Below are 24,731 nucleotides of genomic sequence, written 5' to 3' on the forward strand. Positions count from 1 at the left end.
GTCGAATTTAGTAAAAGTATGCAAAGAAGACCAAGTTGCTGCTTTGCAAATCTGAACAACAGAAGCTTCATTCTTAAAAGCCCAGGAAGTAGAAACTGACCTAGTAGAATGAGCCGTAATCCTCTGAGGCGGGGATTTACCCGACACCAAATAAGCATGATGAATCAAAAGATTTAACCAAGATGCCAAAGAAACGGCAGAAGCCTTCTGACCTTTCCTAGAACCAGAAAAGATAAATAGTAGCTTCAACATAATATTTCAAAGCTCTTACCACATCCAAAGAATGTAAAGATCTCTCCAGAGAATTCTTAGGATTAGGACACAACGAAGGGACAACAATTTCTCTACTAATGTTGTTGGAATTCACAACTTTAGGTAAAAATGTAAATGAAGTCCGTAAAACCGCCTTATTCTGATGAAAAATGAGAAAAGGAAACTCACAAGAAAGAGCAGATAATTCAGAAAACTCTTCTAGCAGAAGAAATGGCCAAAAGGAACAATACTTTCCAAGAAAATAATTTAATGTCCAGAGAATGCATAGGCTCAAACAGAGGAGCCTGTAAAGCCTTCAAAACCAAATTAAGACTCCAAGGAGGAGAAATTGATTTAATGACAGGCTTGATATGAACCAAAGCCTGAACAAAACAATGAATATCAGGTTTAGCAATTTTTCTGTGAAACAGAACAGAAAGAGCAGAGATTTGTCCTGTCAAAGAACTTGCAGACAAACCCTTATCTAAACCATCCTGAAGAAACTGAAAAATTCTAGGAATTCTAAAAAAATGCCAAGAGAATTTATGAGAAGAGCACCATGAGATGTAAGTCTTCCAAACTCGATAATAAATCTTTCTAGACACAGATTTATGAGCCTGCAACATGGTAATAATCACTGAGTCAGAGAAACCTCTATGACTAAGCACTAAGCGTTCAATTTCCATACCATCAAATTTAATGATTTGAGATCCTGATGGAAAAACGAACCTTGAGATATAAGGTCTGGCCTTAATGGAAGTGGCCAAGGTTGGCAACTGGACATCCGAACAAGAACCATATACCAAAACCTGTGCGGCCATGCTGGAGCCACCAGCAGCACAAACGATTGCTCCATGATGATTTTGAAAATCACTATTGGAAGAAGAACTAGAAAAATATAGGCAGGTTGAAAACGCCAAGGAAGTGTCAATGCATCCACTGCTTCCGCCTAAGGATCCCTGGACCTGGATAGGTACCTGGGAAATTTCTTGTTTAGATGAGATGCCATCAGATCTATTTCTGGAAGCCCCCGCATCTGAACAATTTGAAAAAAACACATCTGGGTGAAGAGACCACTCTCCCGGATGTAAAGCTTGACGACTGAGATAATCCACTTCCCAACTGTCTATACCTGGATATGGACCGCATAAATTAGACAGAAGCTGGATTCTGCCCAAGCAAGTATCCGAGATACTTCTTTCATAGCCTGAGGACTGTAAGTCCCATCCTGATGATTGACATACGCCACAGTTGTGACATTGTCTGTCTGAAAACCAATAAACGTCTCTCTCTTCAATAGAAGCCAAAACTGAAGAGCTCTGAGAATCGCACAGAGTTCCAAAATATTGATTGGTAATCTCGCCTCTTGAGATTTCCAAACCCCTTGTGCTGTCATAGATCCCCAGACAGCTTCCCAACCTAAAAGACTTGCATCTGTTGTGATCACGGTCCAGGTTGAATGAACCAAAGAGACCCGTAGAACTATACGATGGTGATCTAACCACCAAGTCAGAGATAGATGAGTATTGGGATTCAAGGATATTAAATGTAAAATCCCAGAATAATCCCTGCACCATTAATTCAGCATTAAAAACTGGAGAGGTCTTATACGAAAACGAGCAAAGGGAATCGAGTCCGATGCTGCAGTCATGAGACCTAAAACTTCCATGCATATAGCTACTGAAGGAAATAATAGAGACTGAAGGTTCCAACAAGCTGAACCCAATATAAATTGTCTCTTGTCTGTTAGAGACAAAGACATTGACACAATCTATCTGGAAACCTAAAAAAGGTGACCCTTGTTTGAGTAATCAAGGAACTTTTTTAGTAAAATGATCCTCCAACCATGTCTTGAAGAAACAACAGAAGTTGAATCGTATGAGATTCTGCAGAACGAAAAGACTGAGCAAGTACCAAAATATCATCCAAATAAGGAAACACCGAGAACCTTTGAAAAAGATTCCTAGAGCTGTCGCTAGGCCAGAAAGGAAGAGCAACAAATTGGTAATGCTTGTCTAAAAAAGAGAATCTCAGAAAATGAAAATAATCTGAATGAAACAGAATATGAAGATATGCATCCTGTAAGTCTATTGTGGGCAAATAATGCCCTTGCTGAACAAAAGGCAGAATAGACCTTATAATCACCATTCTGAAAGATGGTACTCTTACATGACAAATCAAAAAGATTTTTTCTCTTTGGGACAATTAATAGTTCTGAATAAAAACAGAATTTATGCTTACCTGATAAATTACTTTCTCCAACGGTGTGTCCGGTCCACGGCGTCATCCTTACTTGTGGGATATTCTCTTCCCCAACAGGAAATGGCAAAGAGTCCCAGCAAAGCTGGCCATATAGTCCCTCCTAGGCTCCGCCCACCCCAGTCATTCGACCGACGGACAGGAGGAAATATATATAGGAGAAACCATATGGTACCGTGGTGACTGTAGTTAGAGAAAATAATTCATCAGACCTGATTAAAAAAACCAGAGCGGGCCGTGGACCGGACACACCGTTGGAGAAAGTAATTTATTAGGTAAGCATAAATTCTGTTTTCTCCAACATTGGTGTGTCCGGTCCACGGCGTCATCCTTACTTGTGGGAACCAATACCAAAGCTTTAGGACACGGATGAAGGGAGGGAGCAAATCAGGTTACCTAAACGGAAGGCACCACAGCTTGCAAAACCTTTCTCCCAAAAATAGCCTCCGAAGAAGCAAAAGTATCAAATTTGTAAAATTTGGCAAAAGTGTGCAGTGAAGACCAAGTCGCTGCCTTACATATCTGGTCAACAGAAGCCTCGTTCTTGAAGGCCCATGTGGAAGCCACAGCCCTAGTGGAGTGAGCTGTGATTCTTTCAGGAGGCTGCCGTCCGGCAGTCTCATAAGCCAATCGGATGATGCTTTTAAGCCAAAAGGAAAGAGAGGTAGAAGTCGCTTTTTGACCTCTCCTTTTACCAGAATAAACAACAAACAAGGAAGATGTTTGTCTGAAATCTTTAGTAGCCTCTAAATAGAATTTTAGAGCACGGACAACGTCCAAATTGTGTAACAAACGTTCCTTCTTTGAAACTGGATTCGGACACAAAGAAGGTACAACTATCTCCTGGTTAATATTTTTGTTAGAAACAACTTTAGGAAGAAAACCAGGCTTAGTACGCAAAACCACCTTATCTGCATGGAACACCAGATAGGGCGGAGAACACTGCAGAGCAGATAACTCTGAAACTCTTCTAGCAGAAGAAATTGCAACTAAAAACAAAACTTTCCAAGATAGTAACTTAATATCTATGGAATGTAAAGGTTCAAACGGAACCCCTTGAAGAACTGAAAGAACTAGATTTAGACTCCAGGGAGGAGTCAAAGGTCTGTAAACAGGCTTGATCCTAACCAGAGCCTGAACAAATGCTTGAACATCTGGCACAGCTGCCAGTCTTTTGTGTAGTAAGACAGATAAAGCAGAGATCTGTCCCTTTAGAGAACTTGCAGATAATCCTTTCTCCAAACCTTCTTGTAGAAAGGAGAGAATCTTAGGAATTTTTATCTTATTCCATGGGAATCCTTTGGATTCACACCAACAGATATATTTTTTCCATATTTTATGGTAAATTTTTCTAGTTACAGGTTTTCTGGCCTGAACCAGAGTATCTATAACAGAATCTGAAAACCCCCGCTTCGATAGAATCAAGCGTTCAATCTTCAAGCCGTCAGCTGGAGGGAGACCAGATTTGGATGTTCGAATGGACCCTGAACAAGAAGGTCCTGTCTCAAAGGTAGCTTCCATGGTGGAGCCGATGACATATTCACCAGGTCTGCATACCAAGTCCTGCGTGGCCACGCAGGAGCTATCAAGATCACCGAGTCCCTCTCCTGATTGATCCTGGCTACCAGCCTGGGAATGAGAGGAAATGGTGGAAATACATAAGCTAGGTTGAAGGTCCAAGGTGCTACTAGTGCATCTACTAGAGTCGCCTTGGGATCCCTGGATCTGGACCCGTAGCAAGGAACCTTGAAGTTCTGACGAGACGCCTTCTAGAAGCTTTTCCAGTGATTTTTAGATCCTCACACATGCATCTGCATGCCCTGCTCTCAAAAAACAACTGCGCAGTAATGGCGCGAAAATGAGGCTCAGTCTATAACTAGAAAGGCCCCCTGACTGGAAAAGGTGTCTAACACAGTGCCTGCCATTTTATAAACGTTCCCCAAGATTATAAATGCAAATTGTCAGCCTAAATCTGAATAATATGCCCAAATAAAGCAATCGATTTAGCCCATAAAAATGTCTACCAGTTTTTTAGCCCATATTCAGCCCTTTATTCTGTTTGTTTGACTAAGAAAATGGCTTACCGGTCCCCATGAGGGGAAATGACAGCCTTCCAGCATTACACAGTCTTGTTAGAAATATGGCTAGTCATACCTTAAGCAGAAAAGTCTGCTAACTGTTTCCCCCAACTGAAGTTACTTCATCTCAACAGTCCTATGTGGAAACAGCAATCGATTTTAGTTACTGTCTGCTAAAATCATCTTCCTCTCACAAACAGAAATCTTCATCCTTTTCTGTTTCAGAGTTAATAGTACATACCAGCACTATTTTAAAATAACAAACACTTGATAGAAGAATAAAAACTACATTTAAACACCAAAAAACTCTTAACCATCTCCGTGGAGATGTTGCCTGTGCAACGGCAAAGAGAATGACTGGGGTGGGCGGAGCCTAGGAGGGACTATATGGCCAGCTTTGCTGGGACTCTTTGCCATTTCCTGTTGGGGAAGAGAATAAGGATGGATGACGCCGTGGACCGGACACACCAATGTTGGAGAAATCCCAGACCCTGTTCCTGAAACGAAACTGGTATGAATACCCCAGATAACTCCAGGTCTGAAAACACACTTCAGGAAAGTCTGAGCCTTTACTGGGATTGCTGGAATATGTGAGAGAGAAAAAATTCTCACAGGCGGTCTTACTCTGAATCCTATTCTGTACCCCAATCTAAGGAGTTTGCACCAAAATGAACCAAACAATCCTCAGAAAAAATCTTAACCTGCCCGCCCCCTACCAGCTAAGCTGAAATAAGGGCCGCACCTTCATGCAAATTTGGGGGCTGGCTTTGAACTCTTAAATGGCTTAAATTCATTTAATTTTGAAGAAAGCTTCCAATTAGAAACATTACTTGGGGAAGAATTAGGCTTCTGTTTTTTATTAAGAACAAAAACAGAAATAAGCTTAAGATTTAGCCTTAGAACTTAATCTTGAGGCAAAAAAACTCCCTTCCCCACAATAACAGTTGGAAGTACTGAATCCAACTGAACCGAATAATTTATTACCTTGGTAGGAAAGAAAATTGAAATCTGGATTTAGTAATCAAATCAGCATTCAAAGATTTAAGCCACAAAGTTCTTCTAGCTAAAATAGCTAAAGACATAGATTTAACCTTAATTTTGATAATATCAAAAAATGGCATCACAAATGAAATTATTAGCATGTTGAATCAAGTTAACAATGCTAAACAAATCATAATCCGATACTTGTTGCGCTAAAGTTTCCAACCAAAAAAGATGAAACAGCTGCAACATCAGCCAAAGAAATTGCAGGTCTAAGAAAAGGACCTGAAAATAAATTAATTTTCCTTAGATAAGATACAAGTTTCCTATCTGAAGGATCTTTAAAATAAATACTATTTTCCATAAGAATAGTAGTACATTTAGCAAGAGTAGAGATAGCCCCATTAACTTTGGGGATCTTTTCCCAAACTGCAAACTAACTGCTGGCAAAGGATACAATTTTTAAAACCTTTAAAGAAGGAATAAAAGTAGTACCAGGCCTATTCCATTCCCTAGTATTAGGAACTGGAAAGAAACCTCTGAAGTAACCACAGGAGGTTAATAAACAGAATTTAAATGTTAGCTAGCCTTAAAATCAAGAGGACTAGTCTCCTCAATATCCAATATAATCAACACTTTTTCAACAAAGAACGAATGTACTCCATTTAAGAAAAAAAGTAAATTTGTTAGTGTTAATAACTGATGAAGGATATTCTGAATCAGATAAATCCTCATCAGAGAAGGATAATTCAGTATGTTGTCGGTCATTTGAAAATTCATCAACCTAATGAGAAGTTTAAAAAAGACCTTTATATTTTATTAGAAGGTGGGATGGCAGACAAAGCCTTCTGAATAGAATCAGAAAAATATTCTTGTAAATTCCCAGGTATATCTTGTACATTAGATGTTAAAAGAATAGCAATAAACAATGCATTCATACTGATGGACATTTCTCTGCATGTAAAAGTTTATCATGATAACTTATTACAAACCATAGCTAAAGATAAAAATTCATAACATTAAAATAAATGAACTTAGCTTTGGTAGGACTGATATCAGTCAGCAGGAATCCAACAATAATTTCTGATACAGAAACAGTTTTGAGATATCTTGCAAATGTAAAAGAAAAAAACAACATATAAAGCAAAATATCAATTTCCTTATATGACAGTTTCAGGAATGGGAAAGAAATGCAAAACAAAATAGGCCTCTGGAAACCAGAAGCAAAAAGAAATGAAGACTTAAATAATGTCAAAAGTTTGGCGCCAAGTATGTCGCCCACAACTGACAAAATATTTTTTGGCGCCAAGAACGTCTGCAACAAACACGAGCGTCATAGATGACGCAACTACGTGAAAACTCTCGGCGCCAACTAAGACGCCGGAAATGACGAAAATACGTCAACATAAATGTTGCGCCAAAAAAGTCTTGCGCCAAGAATGGCACAATAAATTATAGCATTTTGCGCTCCCGCGAGCCTAACAGCCTGCAATTTAGAAAAGAGAGTCAATTTGAAAATTTCAGGTAAGATTTTTTTTTTTTTTTTATATATTTTTTATGCATTTCCCAAAATGAAACGGACAGTCTGTAAGAAGGAAATATACTGATTAACCTGAATCATGGCAAATATAAGTACAAAACATATATTTAGAACTTTACATATAAAGCGCCAAACCATAGCTGAGAGTGTCTTAAATAAAGAAAACATACTTACCAAAAGACACTCATCTACATAAAGTAGATAGCCAAACCAGTACTGAAACGAGAATCAGTAGAGATAATGGTATATAAGAGTATATCGTCAATCTGAAAAGGGAGGTAGGAGATGAATCTCTACGACCGATAACAGAGAACCTATGAAATAGATCCCCGTTAGGATGACCATTGTATTCAATAGGTAATACACCCTTCACATCCCTCTGTCATTCACTGCACTCTGAGAGGAACCGGGCTTCAGCATGCTGAGAAGGGCATATCAACGTAGAAATCTAGCACAAACTTACTTCACCACCTCCTTAGTTGGCAAAGTTTGTAAAACTGAATTGTGGGTGTGGTGGGGGTGTATTTATAGGCATTTTGAGGTTTGTGAAACTTTGCCCCTCCTGGTAGGAATGTATATCCCATACGTCACTAGCTCATGGACTCTTGCCAATTACATGAAAGAAATATATATATATATATATATATATATATAAAACGAAAAATCATGTGAGGACGCAAAAAATGACCATGTGCACACAAGAGAATTATTTAGTAGACTATCACACTTACTATGCACATTCATCTGTAACTCACATACCTCACACACAATATATGTGCAAACTCCCCTGTAACTCACATACCACACACACAATATATATGCACACTCACCTGTAACTCACATAACTCTCAAACAATATATGTGCACACTCACCTGTAACTCACACATGATATATATGCACACTCACCTGTAACTCACATACCTCACACGCACACACAAAATATATGTGCACACTCGCCTGTAACTCACGTACCTCACACAATATATGTGCACACTCACCTGTGACTCACATACAATATATGTGCACACTCACCTGTAACCCACATACCTCACACACAATATTTGTGCACACTCCTCTGCTACTCACATTCCTCACATACAATATATGTGCACACTAGGACTGCACGATTAATCTCATATGCGATTTAAAACCGTGATTAATCGCCGCGATTTTAAAACCGTGAGAGTTGCGAGTTTTTGCTAAAAAAAAAAAAATCCTCAGAAGTGACTAATGCATTGATTTGTATGATTTCTTGCAAACCAGCGCCATGTAGTGGTTACTTTTAGCACACATTTGTAAAATGACTGTTTTTACTTTTACTTTCTGATCTCAGTAGCAGTCAGCCAGTAGATCAATCAAGAAGTATAAAAACAGAGCCCATGCAGGAATGAAGAGATGGGAAAGTCACTTACTTATATTTCCCCCTAGGAACATCTGCAATCTGAAACTTAGGGTATGTAAAGATTATGGAACCTCCCACACAATCTCCTGCTCTCTAAGAAACGGCTCAAATACATAGCAGATGCAGTTAACCCCACGGCTGCCAAAAAGGCTAAAACTGCAGTCCCCTCTGCTGCTGGGTTAACTTAATTGCATCTACAATGTATTTGATATCAGCAAGTCACAGCATTTCTGAAAGCCCCCCACCCCTACTGCTAGTATGCCTGTATTGGATTCCTGGACAGGAGCAGGGATCATTTTCAGTAAAATTAAAATGTTTAAAAAAAAGAATATATATATACATATATATATATATATACATACACACACACATATGTGTGTGTGTGTATGTATATATATATATATATATATATATATATATATATATATATATATATATATATATATATATATATATATACATACATATACACATACACATATACACATATATATGCAAGTGAAAAAGGAAGCGCACAAAAGCACCTACATAGTGCAAATTAATTTAATCATACAGAGAACAAACACATTAAAAAGAGAATCCCCGTAGGGTATCTACTCACAGGAGCCAACCTCAAACATATGAGGTATGTTCAAGCGTGTCAGTAAATATACAGCTGAGGATTGCTGATCACTGTAATCTGTCCAGGACGTTTAACTGTATACCATAAATCCAGGATATTACTGATGTGCAGAGCAATCTCGCAATTGTCTTCACAGTTCCCTTCAGTCTGTAAAGTCCGTTAAAATAGATTCTATCTTGCAAAACTGTCCAAGCAGTGCAAAAACAAACAGCTGATCGCTGATCGTTGGTAGCTGACGCAAGGTGGAAGTGGCTTTACGCCACCGCTTTGTCAGATATATATATGTGTAACTGTGTATGTGATTGTATATTATATATGTGTATATATATATTTATATATATGTGTGTGTGTGTGTGTGTGTGTCTTACACTGCTTCATTTGTTAATCATACCACTGTCCAAGAAAACATGACAATGTTGTGTGTCATAAGACCTAATAACTGGCTAGTGGCTACTATTTAATCACATCACAGGCAGCAAATGTTATTTAAACTATTTTTTGTTTTGTATTTTTATGCTCCAAGAGTGTATTGGACATTGAGAAACATGTACATTAAGATGCTGTAGTGTTAAATAAACTTTTAATGCAAAATGAAGGTGCTCTAGTCATTTATAAGAAGATTGTGATTAAATCGCAATCACGTTTTTTTTTTTTCAAACAATTTGTGATTATTTTTTTTGCCCATATCGCCCAGCCCTAGTGCACACTCACCAGAAACCCACAACATACATGCACAACCACCTCGTGTACTCTCACCTGTAACACACACACACACACACACACAACACCCATGCTACCTTCATCCCTCAGACACATGCACACTCACTTGTAAACCTGTATCACAAAGACACAATACACATGCCAACTCACCTGTATCCCTAAGACCAGCGGCGTATTATGGCCTAGGCACACAAGGTACGTGCCTAGGGCGGCAGATTTGAGAGGGGCGGCACTTGCATCAGGAATTGTCCCTTTATTGGTGTCTGACTCCAGGGGCAACATTCAATAACATAGCGCCGGGCGCAACAAGCAGTGGATGTTGCTTAGAGCAGATGAAAAAAACTGGCCACAATAATGCATGAGGTAAAGGAAGGGCATGAGAGTAAAGATTGATAAAACGCTGCTCCAGGTCTTTTTGAGCTACAGAGAACAACTGACACTGATGGGCTTGTGAGAGGAAATAGAATCCAGACAGACACTACAGTGTGGTGCACACCGTAAACCGGAAAGGCAAAAACAAAAAAAAACAGCTGCACTCAAAAAGGCTCCAAAAAATAAATTTCCTTTTTTATTGTCATGAAAGAAATATTTATGTTTAGCACAAAATAGCAAAAGCACTACACTGGTAGGATAGGAACGCTCAGTTTAATACTTTAATATATACAAAAGGTGTATTCAGGTTATTTACAATCAGTGTATCCTTTTATATAAATATATTTGGATACCTATTTGACACACAAAGATAACAAGGGCACTATATAGGCAAACTCCTCATTGGTTTCAATTGTTTTAGATACTATATTTAATTTTAGTATCAATATATTATATTCCTTTTGAGGAGTGGTGCTAGCATCTAATACTGAACTTGCAGAACAATTGGGATAGAATCCCTGGAAAGAAATGCTATATAGCACTCTCTGCCCAGACTGACTACATACCCCTATGGATAAGATCCATTGACGATATTTTATTCATATGGGAGGGCTCTTATGAAACACTACAAGAGTTCCTAGCCATATTAAATCAAAATGATTTAAATATCAGGTTAACATCTGAAATGAGTCAAAAAGAAATTGCTTTCCTTGATCTGAGAATAATTAAAGAGGAAGATGGAAGAATTACCACAGATCTGTACAGGAAGAAGACTGCAACAAACAGCCTACTACATAAGTCAAGTGCTCATGCACCAGGTACCCTAAGAGGATTACCAACAGGGGAATTTTTAAGAACTAGACGCAACTGTACAGATTTGAATACCTTTAAAATAAGAGCGAAAGAACTTGAAGAAAGGCTAACTATCAGAGGGTACAGTAAGACAAGTATCAAAAAAGCAAGAAACAACGCAATTAACACCAATAGGAGAGAACTCTTAAAGAAGAGAAATAAGCAAAAGGACAATAAAACAAGATTGATCTTAACTTACACTTCACAAACCAACCAAATTAAAGAAATCATCCAAAAGCATTGGCATGTTTTAACATCAGATCCAGCATTGAGAGTGCAACTGGGAGAAAAACCAGAGATTGGATATAGACGAGCCAAAAACATGAAAGATATGCTAACACAAAGTCATTACAGCAGAAAGAGAACAACGACTGCCTTCACTCCAGGCTCCTTCAAATGTGGTACATGTTCCACATGTCAGTACATTAAGAAAACTGACACTATAACGGATAGGTTTGGACAAACTCATAGAATCAACAAATACATAAGCTGCAACACTCAGGGGGTAATATATGTATTACAATGTACATGCCAACTATACTATGTAGGCATGACGACCCGTAAGATAAGAGTACGCTTAATGGAACATCTTAGAAATATCAAAAACGCCAGAAAAGATGTGGCTGATGGCAAAGGTATAACTAGTGTGGCATCACACTTTCTATTCAAACACAATTCCAGCCCCAAAGGTCTGCAATGTTGGGGAGTAGAACATATCAAACTAGGAGTAAGGGGAGGAGACCTAGAAACAGCTCTGCTTAAAGCTGAGAGTAAGTGGATATATTTATTAAATTCGGTACATCCGAATGGAATAAATGAAAACAATAACTTCTTTGTATTCCTATAAGAACAAATGGAAACAACAACTCCTTTGTATTCCTATAAACAAACAAAGAAAGATAATAATCTTAAATACAGAAAGAAATGAACCAATATATACATACAAAAAAACAATTTCAAGAACTCATGAGGAGTGGATAATTGAGAGGGGAAAATAAAAAGTTCAAAAACAATCTCATTTGAATCCAGAATGCTATACATTATTTTTATCAACAGTCAAACTTTAGCTTCACCAACCCTTTCCCTTTTAGTTTTTAAATAATTTATTATGCCTTTCACAAATATTGTTTTTTATCACATCACCCAACAAGGCACAATTGAGCACATAACAACATGGTAACACCATAAGTACACTTTGGAACACATATAGATTTGAGAGCACCATATGAAATGGCACAAAGTAAGGTAATCAACAAGTATAAAGAATAATTTAAGAAAATAAATAAACACAGACCAATGAAGAATAATCTAGACTGGCACCAAGGTACTGAAAATCAACAGAATAATTCACAAAACACAAGCCAAACTAAGAATAATTTAGATTGGTATGGAAGCAAATAAACACAAAAGATGCCAGCTCCTTTGAATATGAGCACAAGGGCAACACAACAATCTCACTAAATATTTTAATTCAGTGAGAAGTCAAATTAAGCACCAACACTTTAATATAATCACAATCAATATAGCTAAAGTAAATATAAAAGTCATAATAATTTTTACACAACAAGAACCAAGTAAATATTTGAAAGCACAATAATAATATAAGCATAGATTCAAAACATATAATTTACAATGCTAATTGCAAAATAAAATAATAATATTTATATCATAAACAGATTAAAAGGATTTAATTGCAAACCCAAAAATAAGTTAAAATCACAATCAGAGAAAACGCAAGAGAAATTATACAACTTAACAGTAATCATGTAAATATAATACTACCAATATATTCAATAGAAATTACTATTATATCCTTGTTATTCTCAGGAAATCATGTAGTTTTTTCAGACAACATGGTTATCAGAAGAGAAGATGACAAAAAATCGAAGTTGATTTGAGAATGTGGTTTATCTAGACAGTAAAATTATCAAAGAGAGGATAATAAACACTCAAAGAACGCAATACTACTAAAAACCACATTCCTTCTACAGGAGAATATCACATCAATAAGAATAAAAATGAGAAATAATACAAGGTCATTGTTAAAAAACATAAACCAAATATCTATCTAGAATAGAGACGTATATAATCATGAGCAAATAGTGAACTTCCACATCACAAGATATAAATTAATAATGAATAAGAAAAAGATACCTACCACAACATTCATACAAGTAATTAAATTTGAAATATAGTATCAAATAGGTGAAAAATACAATAGTGCAACAAACGTCATGTTTATGATCTATCAAGTTTACTGTAATAATGAATACTGATATAGGAATAGAAGAATGAAGGATTTGTGCAGAGAAATAGGTCCACCTTAAAATCTGAAATCAGCAGTCTACCTTAAAACAAAACATAACATCGTATACATTGATCCCAATAGGCTGTACACACAGGATTGACAGCAGAGATCAACGAATGAGAACACGGTAGAGGCGGAACTTCCGCAAATGAAAATAAATAAATACTTTGAGAATCGGCGGCCCGCCACCTTTGATAAAGCCGTAACTGGCGAAACGCGTCAGGGGGGGTTGCGAGGGACGATGGGGTCCCACTAAAATGTTATATGTGTCTTTTAACTTAATCTATCTCAACTGCTAAAATCTAATAATTAATGGGGATATTGGTGGAAATTATATCCGATACAGTGTGTGAATGCATGTTAGCGTTAAAACGTTTGATTGAGACAAGAACCTAAGTAGAATTATTGGGTAACGTTATTTGAATAATAACCTAAGTGCATTCTTACGAGTGGCAAAGGGGGACTTGGCTATATAAAAGCATCGGTTGCTAACAGAATTACAACCGAACAAGACCCCGTATTAGTGATAAGACTGCCAAGCCTAGCTGTAGCGAGAACAGCGTAGAGTGGCAGTCAGGGAATCAATGTTAACATTATTGTAGCAATCCATAAGTGCATAGTACCGGGTTGTTGGGTAATCTGGAACACCCATTATAATTATATTTGAAATATTTAATAATGCGCAAATGTGCATCCACCTTAGCATTATAGCTAATATATACAGGTAGCCCTCAGTTTACGCCGGGGTTAGGTTCCAGAAGGAATGGTTGTAAATCGAAACCGTTGTAAACTGAAACCCAGTTTATAATGTAAGTCAATGGGAAGTGAGGGAGATAGGTTCCAGGCCCCTCTCAAAATTGTCATAAGTAACACCTAATACATTATTTTTAAAGCTTTGAAATGAAGACTTTAAATGCTAAACAGCATTATAAACCTAATAAAATAATCACACAACACAGAATATATAATTAAACTAAGTTAAATGAACAAAAAAACATTTGCTAAACAGCATTATAAACCTAACAAAATAATCACACAACACAGACTTCACTTGCATTTTTCTGCAAACAGTTCTTTCTATGCTTTCCAATCTGGACTGATTTATAGACAGAAAGATCTTGTTCCTTTGAAATCTGCTCGATAGCTCAGGTCTGGTTAAACTGATTAATTTCAGCTTGCTTGGCTTTGCTGCAACACAAGCGGACAGCTCCATATACTGACTATTTTAATAAATGCACTGCTTCTCAATGCTTTTCAATAGCAGTCACATGACTGGAAAAAAAGGTTGTTATTCTGAAACGGTGTAAATTGAACCGTTGTAAAACGAGGGCCACCTGTACAGTTAAAATACTATTGAGTGGAATTTGAATTCCAAGGTGGATGCTGCAACTATAATTACAACCAGCCTCTGACTCCCCAGAAAGGAATCAGATTGAAAGTGTTGCAACATTGTGTACTGATAATATCTTTTGATAATTACATAATGCATGTGGTGTAAAATAAATGTAACACACAGTAGCCTAGCCACCCATACAATAAGGGTAACCTCAAAGAAAACATTGTAAACAGTGGGGTTTATAAAGAACATTATTAACACAAAGAAATTCACGCACATGGGCGTTATTACTTAATGAATCACCTAAGAGTGTATGAATAAATATATGTAAAACGTATACAGATCACTTTATTCTCAAGTGGTGAGAGATACAATAGATCTCGAATGTATGGTCACTGAATTTATTAGTAAAACGTTTAAACTCACGATATGACTAATCCCATATGGGGAACACAATAGGGAACTAGTGAGATGATAAACGCAAGAATAAAGAATATAAGTGGACAATACAACAAATAACCTCTGAATACAAGTGATACCCAAATTGGGGCAATTGTACACAAACGCAATAAAGTGAAGTGAATTTCAAAACACAAAAACCACACAACCTAGGTCTACGTGTAAACGTGAATCAAGCTTGATAATCCCTGCTGCCACCCAAGCTCAAATTTAATCAATTTAACACTAATACAAGCCTTAACAAATATATGAGACACCAAAACACCAACAAACACCCATTACAGGGCTCTTATTAACCCTACTTTACAAATATAAGGGAGTACCGACTGATTCAATAGAATAACATAACAAGTATTAAAGAATCAACCGGTCTCCAGAATAAGTTAATAACAACCTGAAAGAATTGCCATTAGCAATTTGAGATAGAGTGATTTTAACTTGTTCATGTCCACCCATCTTTTTAAAGTAAAGAAATAAAAGTTAAATTTTAAACTGTACTAGTGGCTCTACCCCAGTCTGGGCAGAGAGTGCTATATAGCATTTCTTTCCAGGGATTCTATCCCAATTGTTCTGCATATTTGGATACCTGTATAGATTTATTGAATTTCTGTATTTTTAATATATACATATATACCTGGTGAGCTTGAGTGCTTGTGCATGAAATGACACTAGTTACGAATATAGTCCATATCAAAGAAGATAGAGACTAAAAGAATGCACTTGAGTAGCACTTCTGTTCCTGGAAATAATGTTAATATTAGTATGAAACTTAAACAACCACTGTAAGCCAAATGGTTGAAAGAAAAATTAAAACATAACTTTTATTAACTCAACACTAGATAAAAATATAATGTGTGAATGTGTGCACTTTAAAAACACATAGCAACTCTACTAATAATAAAAGTGGCTCTAAATATCTGGTAGATAAATTGCCTCGGACTTAAAATAATATTTGAATATATAAATACTAAGTAATGTAATTCTATCTAGTGGATAGTTTACTTATATCCTTCAGTATTATACACCACTGTAAGGTTCAAGATTCCCTCATGCAGTTATTAACGTATACAATTGAGCAACCGTATATGGGAAATGAATAAAAGATTTGTATCTGTGAGAAATACTAGTAACTAATGTACTGAAATATGTTTATTATTTACACTGTCAGGGTAAGTGAGTCTCTATATAAGGATTATTTCCTCCTTCGATTGAATTACTAGGTCCCTGATAGTTATAAGTTCATAATACGGATTGAACTCAATATTTATTTATTATCACTTCTGTTGCAATAAATTATATTGTTTGTATGTATATATAGTAACAGTATATATTTTCACTGTTCCATTTTATCATTCAATGGAATATCAAAATGGCTCAAATTGCCTTGATATATATATTAATATATACTGTATAATTAGACAGTTATTGCAACAGGGATTTTAGGTGGCTTAAGTGGATATATGGCATGTATAGGTGCTTGATGTACTTTAACACAACTTATCTTGCAAGTTTGAAGTTTGTGTTTTAATCAGTAGTGGTGTTGATATTTCACCGGTTTTGAACTCCAGTGATTTATACTTTGTGGCAAATGATATCTGGCTCTCTCTATCAACTGTTATATCTAGTCACCTGGCAGGCTTTCAGTATCTTGCTTTTATAATATACGGCGTTCACTAAACAAGAAACACCGTTTTAGATATTTATGTAGATATCTTTTAAATATTATATTCTAGGTGACCCACATGTTTACGTATCTACAGCCAGTTACTAGTTAGATACATATAGTCTTATTGCTAAAGTGCAAGCTTGAGTGGCCAATATAAGCGGCGAGCCGCTGTTGCTTAAAAATATCAGAAAATGATTTGTCTTTAATTTCTTCTAAAGCAGCAGTAGTAAACAGTTGACCGTTATAGCTTTATAGCGTTTAAGATACATATAATTGTATTTATCAAAGTAAAGTTTGACACTGCCAGTACCAGCGCCTAGCTTCTATAACCTTATAATACCAACAGATGATTTTTTCGGTATATGCTAAAACGGCCAGTATAAGCGACTAGCAATTATAACTTTAAAATATTGACCCGTGACTTGCCCTTAACAATTGCCACTGACTCGCCGCTATAGCCTTATAATATCAACAAGTGGTTATTTAGGTATATATCAAGACGGCCAATTTCAGCGCTTGGCGGTTATGGTTATTATAGTATTAGCATATAAATTGCCTTTAACAGTTGCCACTGACGGTTTGGAGATAATGCCTAAAGTATTAATATAGTCCAAGTTGCCACTATATCAGTGCATTAGAGTTAGCTATGCCATTAAAAAGAAAACTCAACAGGGTATTAACAGATACCCATCCCTAACATGTTTCGCCGATAGCGTTTCGGCTTTTTCAAAGGTGACGCGCGCCGGCGTCTCAGGGTATTTAAATGCATAGGCAAAAACCCATTGGCTACATTTAAACCAATCATAACACTCTGAAACCTTAAGAAGGCGTGATTTGAACATGATTGACATTTGTAATTTGAAACATTTTGCCGTACTTACTGATGGAAATTGATTAAGTAAGTGACAACTTAAGCCATCTAAAATCCCTGTTGCAATAACTGTCTAATTATACAGTATATATTAATATATATATCAAGGCAATTTGAGCCATTTTGATATTCCATTGAATGATAAAATGGAACAGTGAAAATATATACTGTTACTATATATACATACAAACAATATAATTTATTGCAACAGAAGTTATAAATAAATATTGAGTTCAATCCGTATTATGAACTTATAACTATCAGGGACCTAGTAATTCAATCGAAGGAGTGAATAATCCTTATATAGAGACTCATTGACCCTGACAGTGTAAATAATAAACATATTTCAGTACATTAGTTACTAGTATATCTCACAGATACAAATCTTTTATTCATTTCCCATATACGGTTGCTCAATTGTATACGTTAATAACTGCATGAGGGAATCTTGAACCTTACAGTGGTGTATAATACTGAAGGATATAAGTAAACTATCCACTAGATAGAATTACATTACTTAGTATTTATATATTCAAATATTATTTTAAGTCCGAGGCAATTTATCTACCAGATATTTAGAGCCACTTTTATTATTAGTAGAGTTGCTATGTGTTTTTAAAGTGCACACATTCACACATTATATTTTTATCTAGTGTTGAGTTAATAAAAGTTATGTTTTAATTTTTCTTTCAACCCTTTGGCTTACAGTGGTTGTTTAAGTTTCATACTAATATTAACATTATTTCCAGGAACAGAAGTGCTACTCAAATATTTGTTTACCTGATAAATTGATTTCTTCTACGATACGACAGGTCCACTGATTCATCCTTACTTGTGGGATATTATCCTCCTGCTAACAGGAAATGGCAAAGAGCACCACAGCAGAGCTGAATATATAGCTCCTCACTTCTCTCCACCCCCAGTAATTCGACCGAAGGTATAGGAAGAGAAAGGAAAAGCTAAAAAGGTGCAGAGGTGACTGAAGTTTTGAAAATAAAATAAATTCTGTCTTAAAAAGACAGGACGGGCCGTGGACGCGTTGTATCGTAGAAGAAATCAATTTATCATGTAAGCATAAATTTCCATTTCTTCTACAAGATACGACAAGTCCACGGATTCATCCTTACTTGTGGGATACAATACCAAAGCAACAGGACACAGATGAACGGAGGGACAAGACAGATACCTAAACGGAAGGCACCACTGCTTGAAGAACCTTTCTCCCAAAAATAGCCTCAGAAGAAGCAAAAGTATAAAATTTGGAAAATTTGGAAAAAGTATGAAGGGAGGACCAAGCCGCAGCCTTACAAATCTGTTCGTATGCCAGGCGGATGATGCTTTTCAGCCAAAAATAAAGAGAGGTAGCCGTAGCTTTTTGACCCCCTATGCTTTCCAGAATAAACAACGAATAGAAAAGATGTTTGTTGGAAATCCTTGGTCGCTTGTAAGTAAAACTTCAAGGCACGAACCACGTCCAAGTTATGTAACAGATGTTCCTTCTTAGAAGAAGGATTAGGACACAAGGAAGGAACAACAATTTCCTGATTAATATTCTTATTTGAAACAACCTTAGGAAGGAATCCAGGTTTAGTACGCAAAACCACCTTATCAGAATGGAATATAAGATAAGGCGTATCACATTGTAACGCAGAAAGCTCAGAAACTCTTCGAGCAGAAGAGATAGCAACTAAAAACAAAACTTTCCAAGATAAAAGCTTAATATCTATGGAATGCATGGGTTCAAACGGAACCCCTTGAAGAACATTGAGAACTAAATTCAAACTCCATGGCGGAGCAATAGGTTTAAACACAGGCTTGATTCTGATTAAAGCCTGACAAAAAACACTGAACATCTGGGACATCCGCCAGACGCTTGTGTAGTAAAATTGACAAAGCAGAAATTTGTCCCTTTAAGGAACTAGCTGATAATCCCTTCTCCAATCCTTCTTGGAGAAAGGATAAAATCCTAGGAATCCTAACCCTACTCCATGAGTAGCCCTTGGATTCGCACCAATAAATATATTTACGCCATATCTTATGGTAAATCTTTCTAGTGACAGGCTTGCGAGCCTGAATCAAAGTATCAATGACCGACTCAGAGAAACCCCGCTTAGATAAAATCAAGCGTTCAATCTCCAGGCAGTCAGCTGCAGAGAATTTAGATTTGGATGTTGGAACGGACCTTGAATGAGAAGGTCCTGTCTCAATGGAAGTTTCCACGGTGGCAGAGAGGACATGTCCACTAGATCTGTATACCAAGTCCTGCGTGGCCATGCAGGCACTATTAGAATTACCGAAGCTCTCTCCTGTTTGATTCTTGCAATCAAACGAGGCAGGAGAGGAAATGGTGGAAACACATAAGCCAGGTTGAACGACCAAGGTACTGCTAGAGCATCTATCAGTACAGCTTGGGGATCCCTTGACACCCGTAACGAGGAAGTTTGGCATTCTGACGAGATGCCATCAGATCCAATTCCGGTGTGCCCCATTGATGAATCAATGATGCAAACACCTCCGGATGGAGTTCCCACTCCCCCGGATGAAAAGTCTGATGACTTAGAAAATCCGCTTCCCAATTCTCTAATCCTGGGATATAGATTGCTGATAGATGGCAAGAGTGAGCCCTGCCCATCGGATTATCTTTGAAACCTCTATCATCACTAGAGAACTCCTTGTTCCCCCTTGATGATCAATATATGCTACAGTCGTGATATTGTCCGACTGGAATCTTATGAATTTGGCCAAAGACAACTGAGGCCACGCCTGAAGCGCGTTGAATATTGCTCTCAGTTCCAGAATATTGATTGGCAGTAGAGACTCCACCTGAGTCCAAACACCCTGAGCCTTCAGGGAATTCCAGACTGCACCCCAGCCCAAGAGGCTGGCCTCCATCGTCACTATTACCCATGCTGGCCTGCGGAAGCACATTCCCTGGGACAGATGATCCTGTGACAACCACCAAAGAAGAGAGTCTCTGGTCTCTTGATCCAGATTTATCCGAGGAGATAAATTCGCATAATCCCCATTCCACTGTCTGAGCATGCACAGCTGCAGTGGCCTGAGATGAAAGCAAGCAAATGGAACGATGTCCATTGCCGCTACCATTAGTCCAATGACCTCCATACACTGAGCCACTGATGGCCGAGGAATGGACTGAAGTGCTCGGCAAGTGTTTAGAATCTTTGCTTTTCTGACCTCCGTCAGAAATATTTTCATGTCTACCGAGTCAGAGTTCCCAAGAATGGAACTCTTGTTAGTGGAACTAGTGAACTCTTTTCTATATTCACTTTCCAACCGTGAGTTCTTAGAAATGCCAACACAATGTCCGTGTGAGACTTGGCCAGATGATAAGTTGACGCCTGGATCAAAATATCGTCCAGATAGGGCGCCACTGCTATGCCCCGCGGTCTGAGAACCGCTAGAAGGGACCCTAGCACCTTTATAAAGATTCTGGAAGCTGTGGCCAACCAGAAAGGAAGGGCCACGAACTGATAATGTTCGTCCAGAAAAGCAAACCTTAGAAACGGATGATGATCCTTGTGGATAGGAATGTGAAGATACGCATCTTCAGGTCCACGGTGGTCATATATTGACCCTCCTGGATCATTGGTAAAATTGTTCGTATAGTCTCCATCTTGAACGATGGGAGTCTGAGATATTTGTTTAGACATTTGAGATCTAAAATCGGTCTGAAAGTTACCTCTTTTTTGTGAACCACGAACAGATTTGAGTAAAACCCATGTCCATGTTCTAGTTTTGGAACTGGGCAAATTACTCCCATGGTATAGTGGTCTTTTACACAGCGTAAGAACGCCTCTCTTTTTGTCTGGTCTACAGACAAACGGGAAAGATGAAATCTCCCTCTTGGGAGAAAATCCTTGAATTCCAGCTGATACCCCGGGTCACAATTTCCAATGCCCAAGGATCCTGAACATCCCTTGCCCAAGCCTGAGCAAAGAGAGAAAGTCTGCCCCCTATTAAATCCGGTCCCGGATCGGGGCTGCCCCTTCATGCTGTCTTGGTAGCAGCAGCGGGCTTCTTGGCTTGCTTACCTTTATTCCAGGCCTGCAGGAAGCAGAGGGTCCTCCTTTAAAATTTCGAAAGGAATGAAAATTATTTTGTTTACCCCTCATCTTAACAGACTTATCCTGAGGCAGGGAATGACCTTTACCTCCAGTAATGTAAGAAATTATTTCCTTCAATTCAGGCCCGAATAGGGTCTTACCTTTAAAAGGAATAGCTAAAAGCTTAGATTTTGATGACACATCAGCAGACCAAGATTTGAGCCATAACGCTCTATGCGCTAAAATGGCAAAACCTGCATTTTTCGCAGCTAATTTAGCCATTTGAAAAGCGGCATCAGTAATAAAAGAAATAGCTAGCTTGAGAACCTTAATTCTATCCAAAATATCATCTAATGGGGTCTCAACCTTAAGAGACTCTTCTAGAGCATCAAACCAAAAAGCTGCTGCAGTAGTAACTGGAACAATGCAAGCTATAGGTTGTAAAAGAAAACCCTGATGAATAAATAATTTCTTTAGAAGACCCTCTAACTTTTTATCCATAGGATCTTTGAAAGCACAACTGTCCTCAATAGGTATAGAGTTGTACGCTTAGCCAGGGTAGAAATAGCTCCCTCCACCTTAGGGACCGTTTGCCAAGAATCCTGAATGGTATCAGATATGGGAAACATTTTCTTAAAATTAGGAGGGGGAGAGAACGGTATACCTGGTCTATCCCATTCCTTTGTAGCAATGTCCGAAATTCTTTTAGGAACTGGAAAAACATCAGTGTAAGTAGGCACCTCTAGATATTTGTCCATCTTACACAATTTCTATGGTGGTATCACAATAGGGTCACAATCATCCAGAGTCGCTAAAACCTCCCGAAGTAACAGGTGGAGGTGTTCAAGCCTAAATTTAAAGGACCTCACGTCCGAATCTGTCTGAGGCAACACATTTCCTGAGTCTGAAAGTTCTCCCTCAGACAGCAATTCCCGGACCCCCAAATCAGAGCACTGTGAGGGTACATCGGAAATGGACAATAAGGCATCAGAGGGTTCAGTATTTACCTTAATACCTGGCCTACTGCGTTTACCCTGTAAAACCGGCAGTTTAGATAATACCTCTGTAAGGGTAGTAGACATAACTGCAGCCATATCTTGCAGAGTAAAAGAATTAGACGCACTAGAAGTACTTGGCGTCGCTTGAGTGGGCGTTAAAGGTTGTGACACTTGGGGAGAATTGGATGGCATATCCTGATTCTCTTCAGACTGAGAACCATCCTTAAACATACTTTTAACACCTAAAATATGTTCTTTACAGTGTATGGCCCTTTCAGTACAAAAAGGACACAATGTAAGAGGGGGTTCCACAATGGCTTCTAAACACATAGAGCATTGACTTTCCTCAATGTCAGACATGTTGAACAGGCTAGTAATAACCACAAAAGTTTTATTGATGTAAAACAAATTTTTGAAAAAAAAGAGTACTGCGCCTTTAAGGAATAAAAAAAGCGCACAATTTTTCCAAATCTGCTTAAAAATGTTAACAAACGTTCAATTTTTAGGTATTCCTATCCTATATTGCAGTCGAATATTGCACCACAAGCAAGGGGCAAATTAAACCTCCTAAATGAGTAAATTAACACAAAACCATTAATGAAAAAACGTAGACAAACCCCTGCACCTCGCCACAGCTCTGCTATGGCGCCTACCTGCCCCCAGGGACCTGACAAACCTCTCAATATCACTCCGGTAGACGATCACTCAGTTTGGGCCCAACCGAAGCTGAAGTTTGCTGCCTTCTTGACAAAATTAACTGCGCATCTGAGACACGAAAATTAGGCCCCGTCCATCATGTACAATGTACTCTCAGCCTAAACAACCGCGTGTAAAGCGGTGTAGAACTAGCCATGTGGATAAGCATTCATAAAATGTATGATTATAGCCATGTGAAACCCCCAGCACAATGTACAACAACCAGCTATATAACCGTTTGGCAATAAAAACCGTTATGCTGCCCCAGTGTCTTAACCATGCTGCCATAATTTCTTGCTGCATTTAGCCCTGATAAAAAATAAATACACAGGATTTCAGTAATACCCCTTCTTATGTCTATAGGATTACTGCTTACCCCTTTCCTCTTTGGGAACTGTCAGCCAGTTCTGATATAACACAGTCTCTTCAGAAATAAATGACTGAACATACCTCAATGCTTGTAGCATGAAAACGTTTGGGAAGTAGGGTGAACCGAGCGCTAATAAAGGGTGAGCCTTATGCTTACTCACAAGAAAGCCTCCTAGCAGGCTAACAAAAGATTGAGTACAAATAGGGGTGAGAGTAAGCGCTATTAGCTTAAAAGGCAATATACTGAATTTTTTATCAAAAAAACTAATTTAATACATAATAAAAAATGCATATAAAACAATATTAAAACAATACTTGAGTGCATGGATCTATGACTAGTATCATAAAAACAGGAAAGTACAAGAAATACAAGGCTTAAGGTGAATAAACGCTAAATGAGGATAAGATGAGAACACAAAAGTTATACAAGAACCTTGTCAATAATTAATGCATTAGACCATACCACATGGTAAAGACATAATACAAATAAGATCTTCAAAATTTACAAAAATTTGTTAAAAAAACAAATATGATTAGCAGCTAGCAGCAAAGAGAGCTGCAAAGTGATCAGAAATCAATGTGACCAAATGAGTGTATATGAATCCAAATAAAAGTCTCCAAAGTGAAAGGCAAATGTAGTAAATCCTCCTAGGGTGTCGTGAAGATGTGCTTGGTGTTGTGGATATGTGCATCAATGAATAAAAATTGAAAATCGAAAATCCAAATTCAAGTGTCCAAGTGAAAAAATAGGAAAAAATAGAGATAATGCAGGAAAAATGCAAAAAAAATACTGAAATAAATAGTTTCCAAAAAGGGAGATTCATCTGTGATAGGTATCCAAAAAGTGAACAAAACTTAAATGTCCATAATAGCAAACAACAAAAA

General features: G+C 37.6%; 1 protein-coding gene across 5 annotated transcripts in view; it reads right to left on the reverse strand.

Moving 5' to 3' along the window:
* The window catches only part of LOC128657077 (gastrula zinc finger protein XlCGF17.1), a 232,972-nt gene that overhangs the window by 63,120 nt on the left and 145,121 nt on the right, over positions 1 to 24,731 (reverse strand). The window lies entirely within an intron of this gene.

This window comes from Bombina bombina, chromosome 4, assembly GCF_027579735.1.
Source record: "Bombina bombina isolate aBomBom1 chromosome 4, aBomBom1.pri, whole genome shotgun sequence".
In the NCBI taxonomy this organism is placed as follows: domain Eukaryota; kingdom Metazoa; phylum Chordata; class Amphibia; order Anura; family Bombinatoridae; genus Bombina; species Bombina bombina.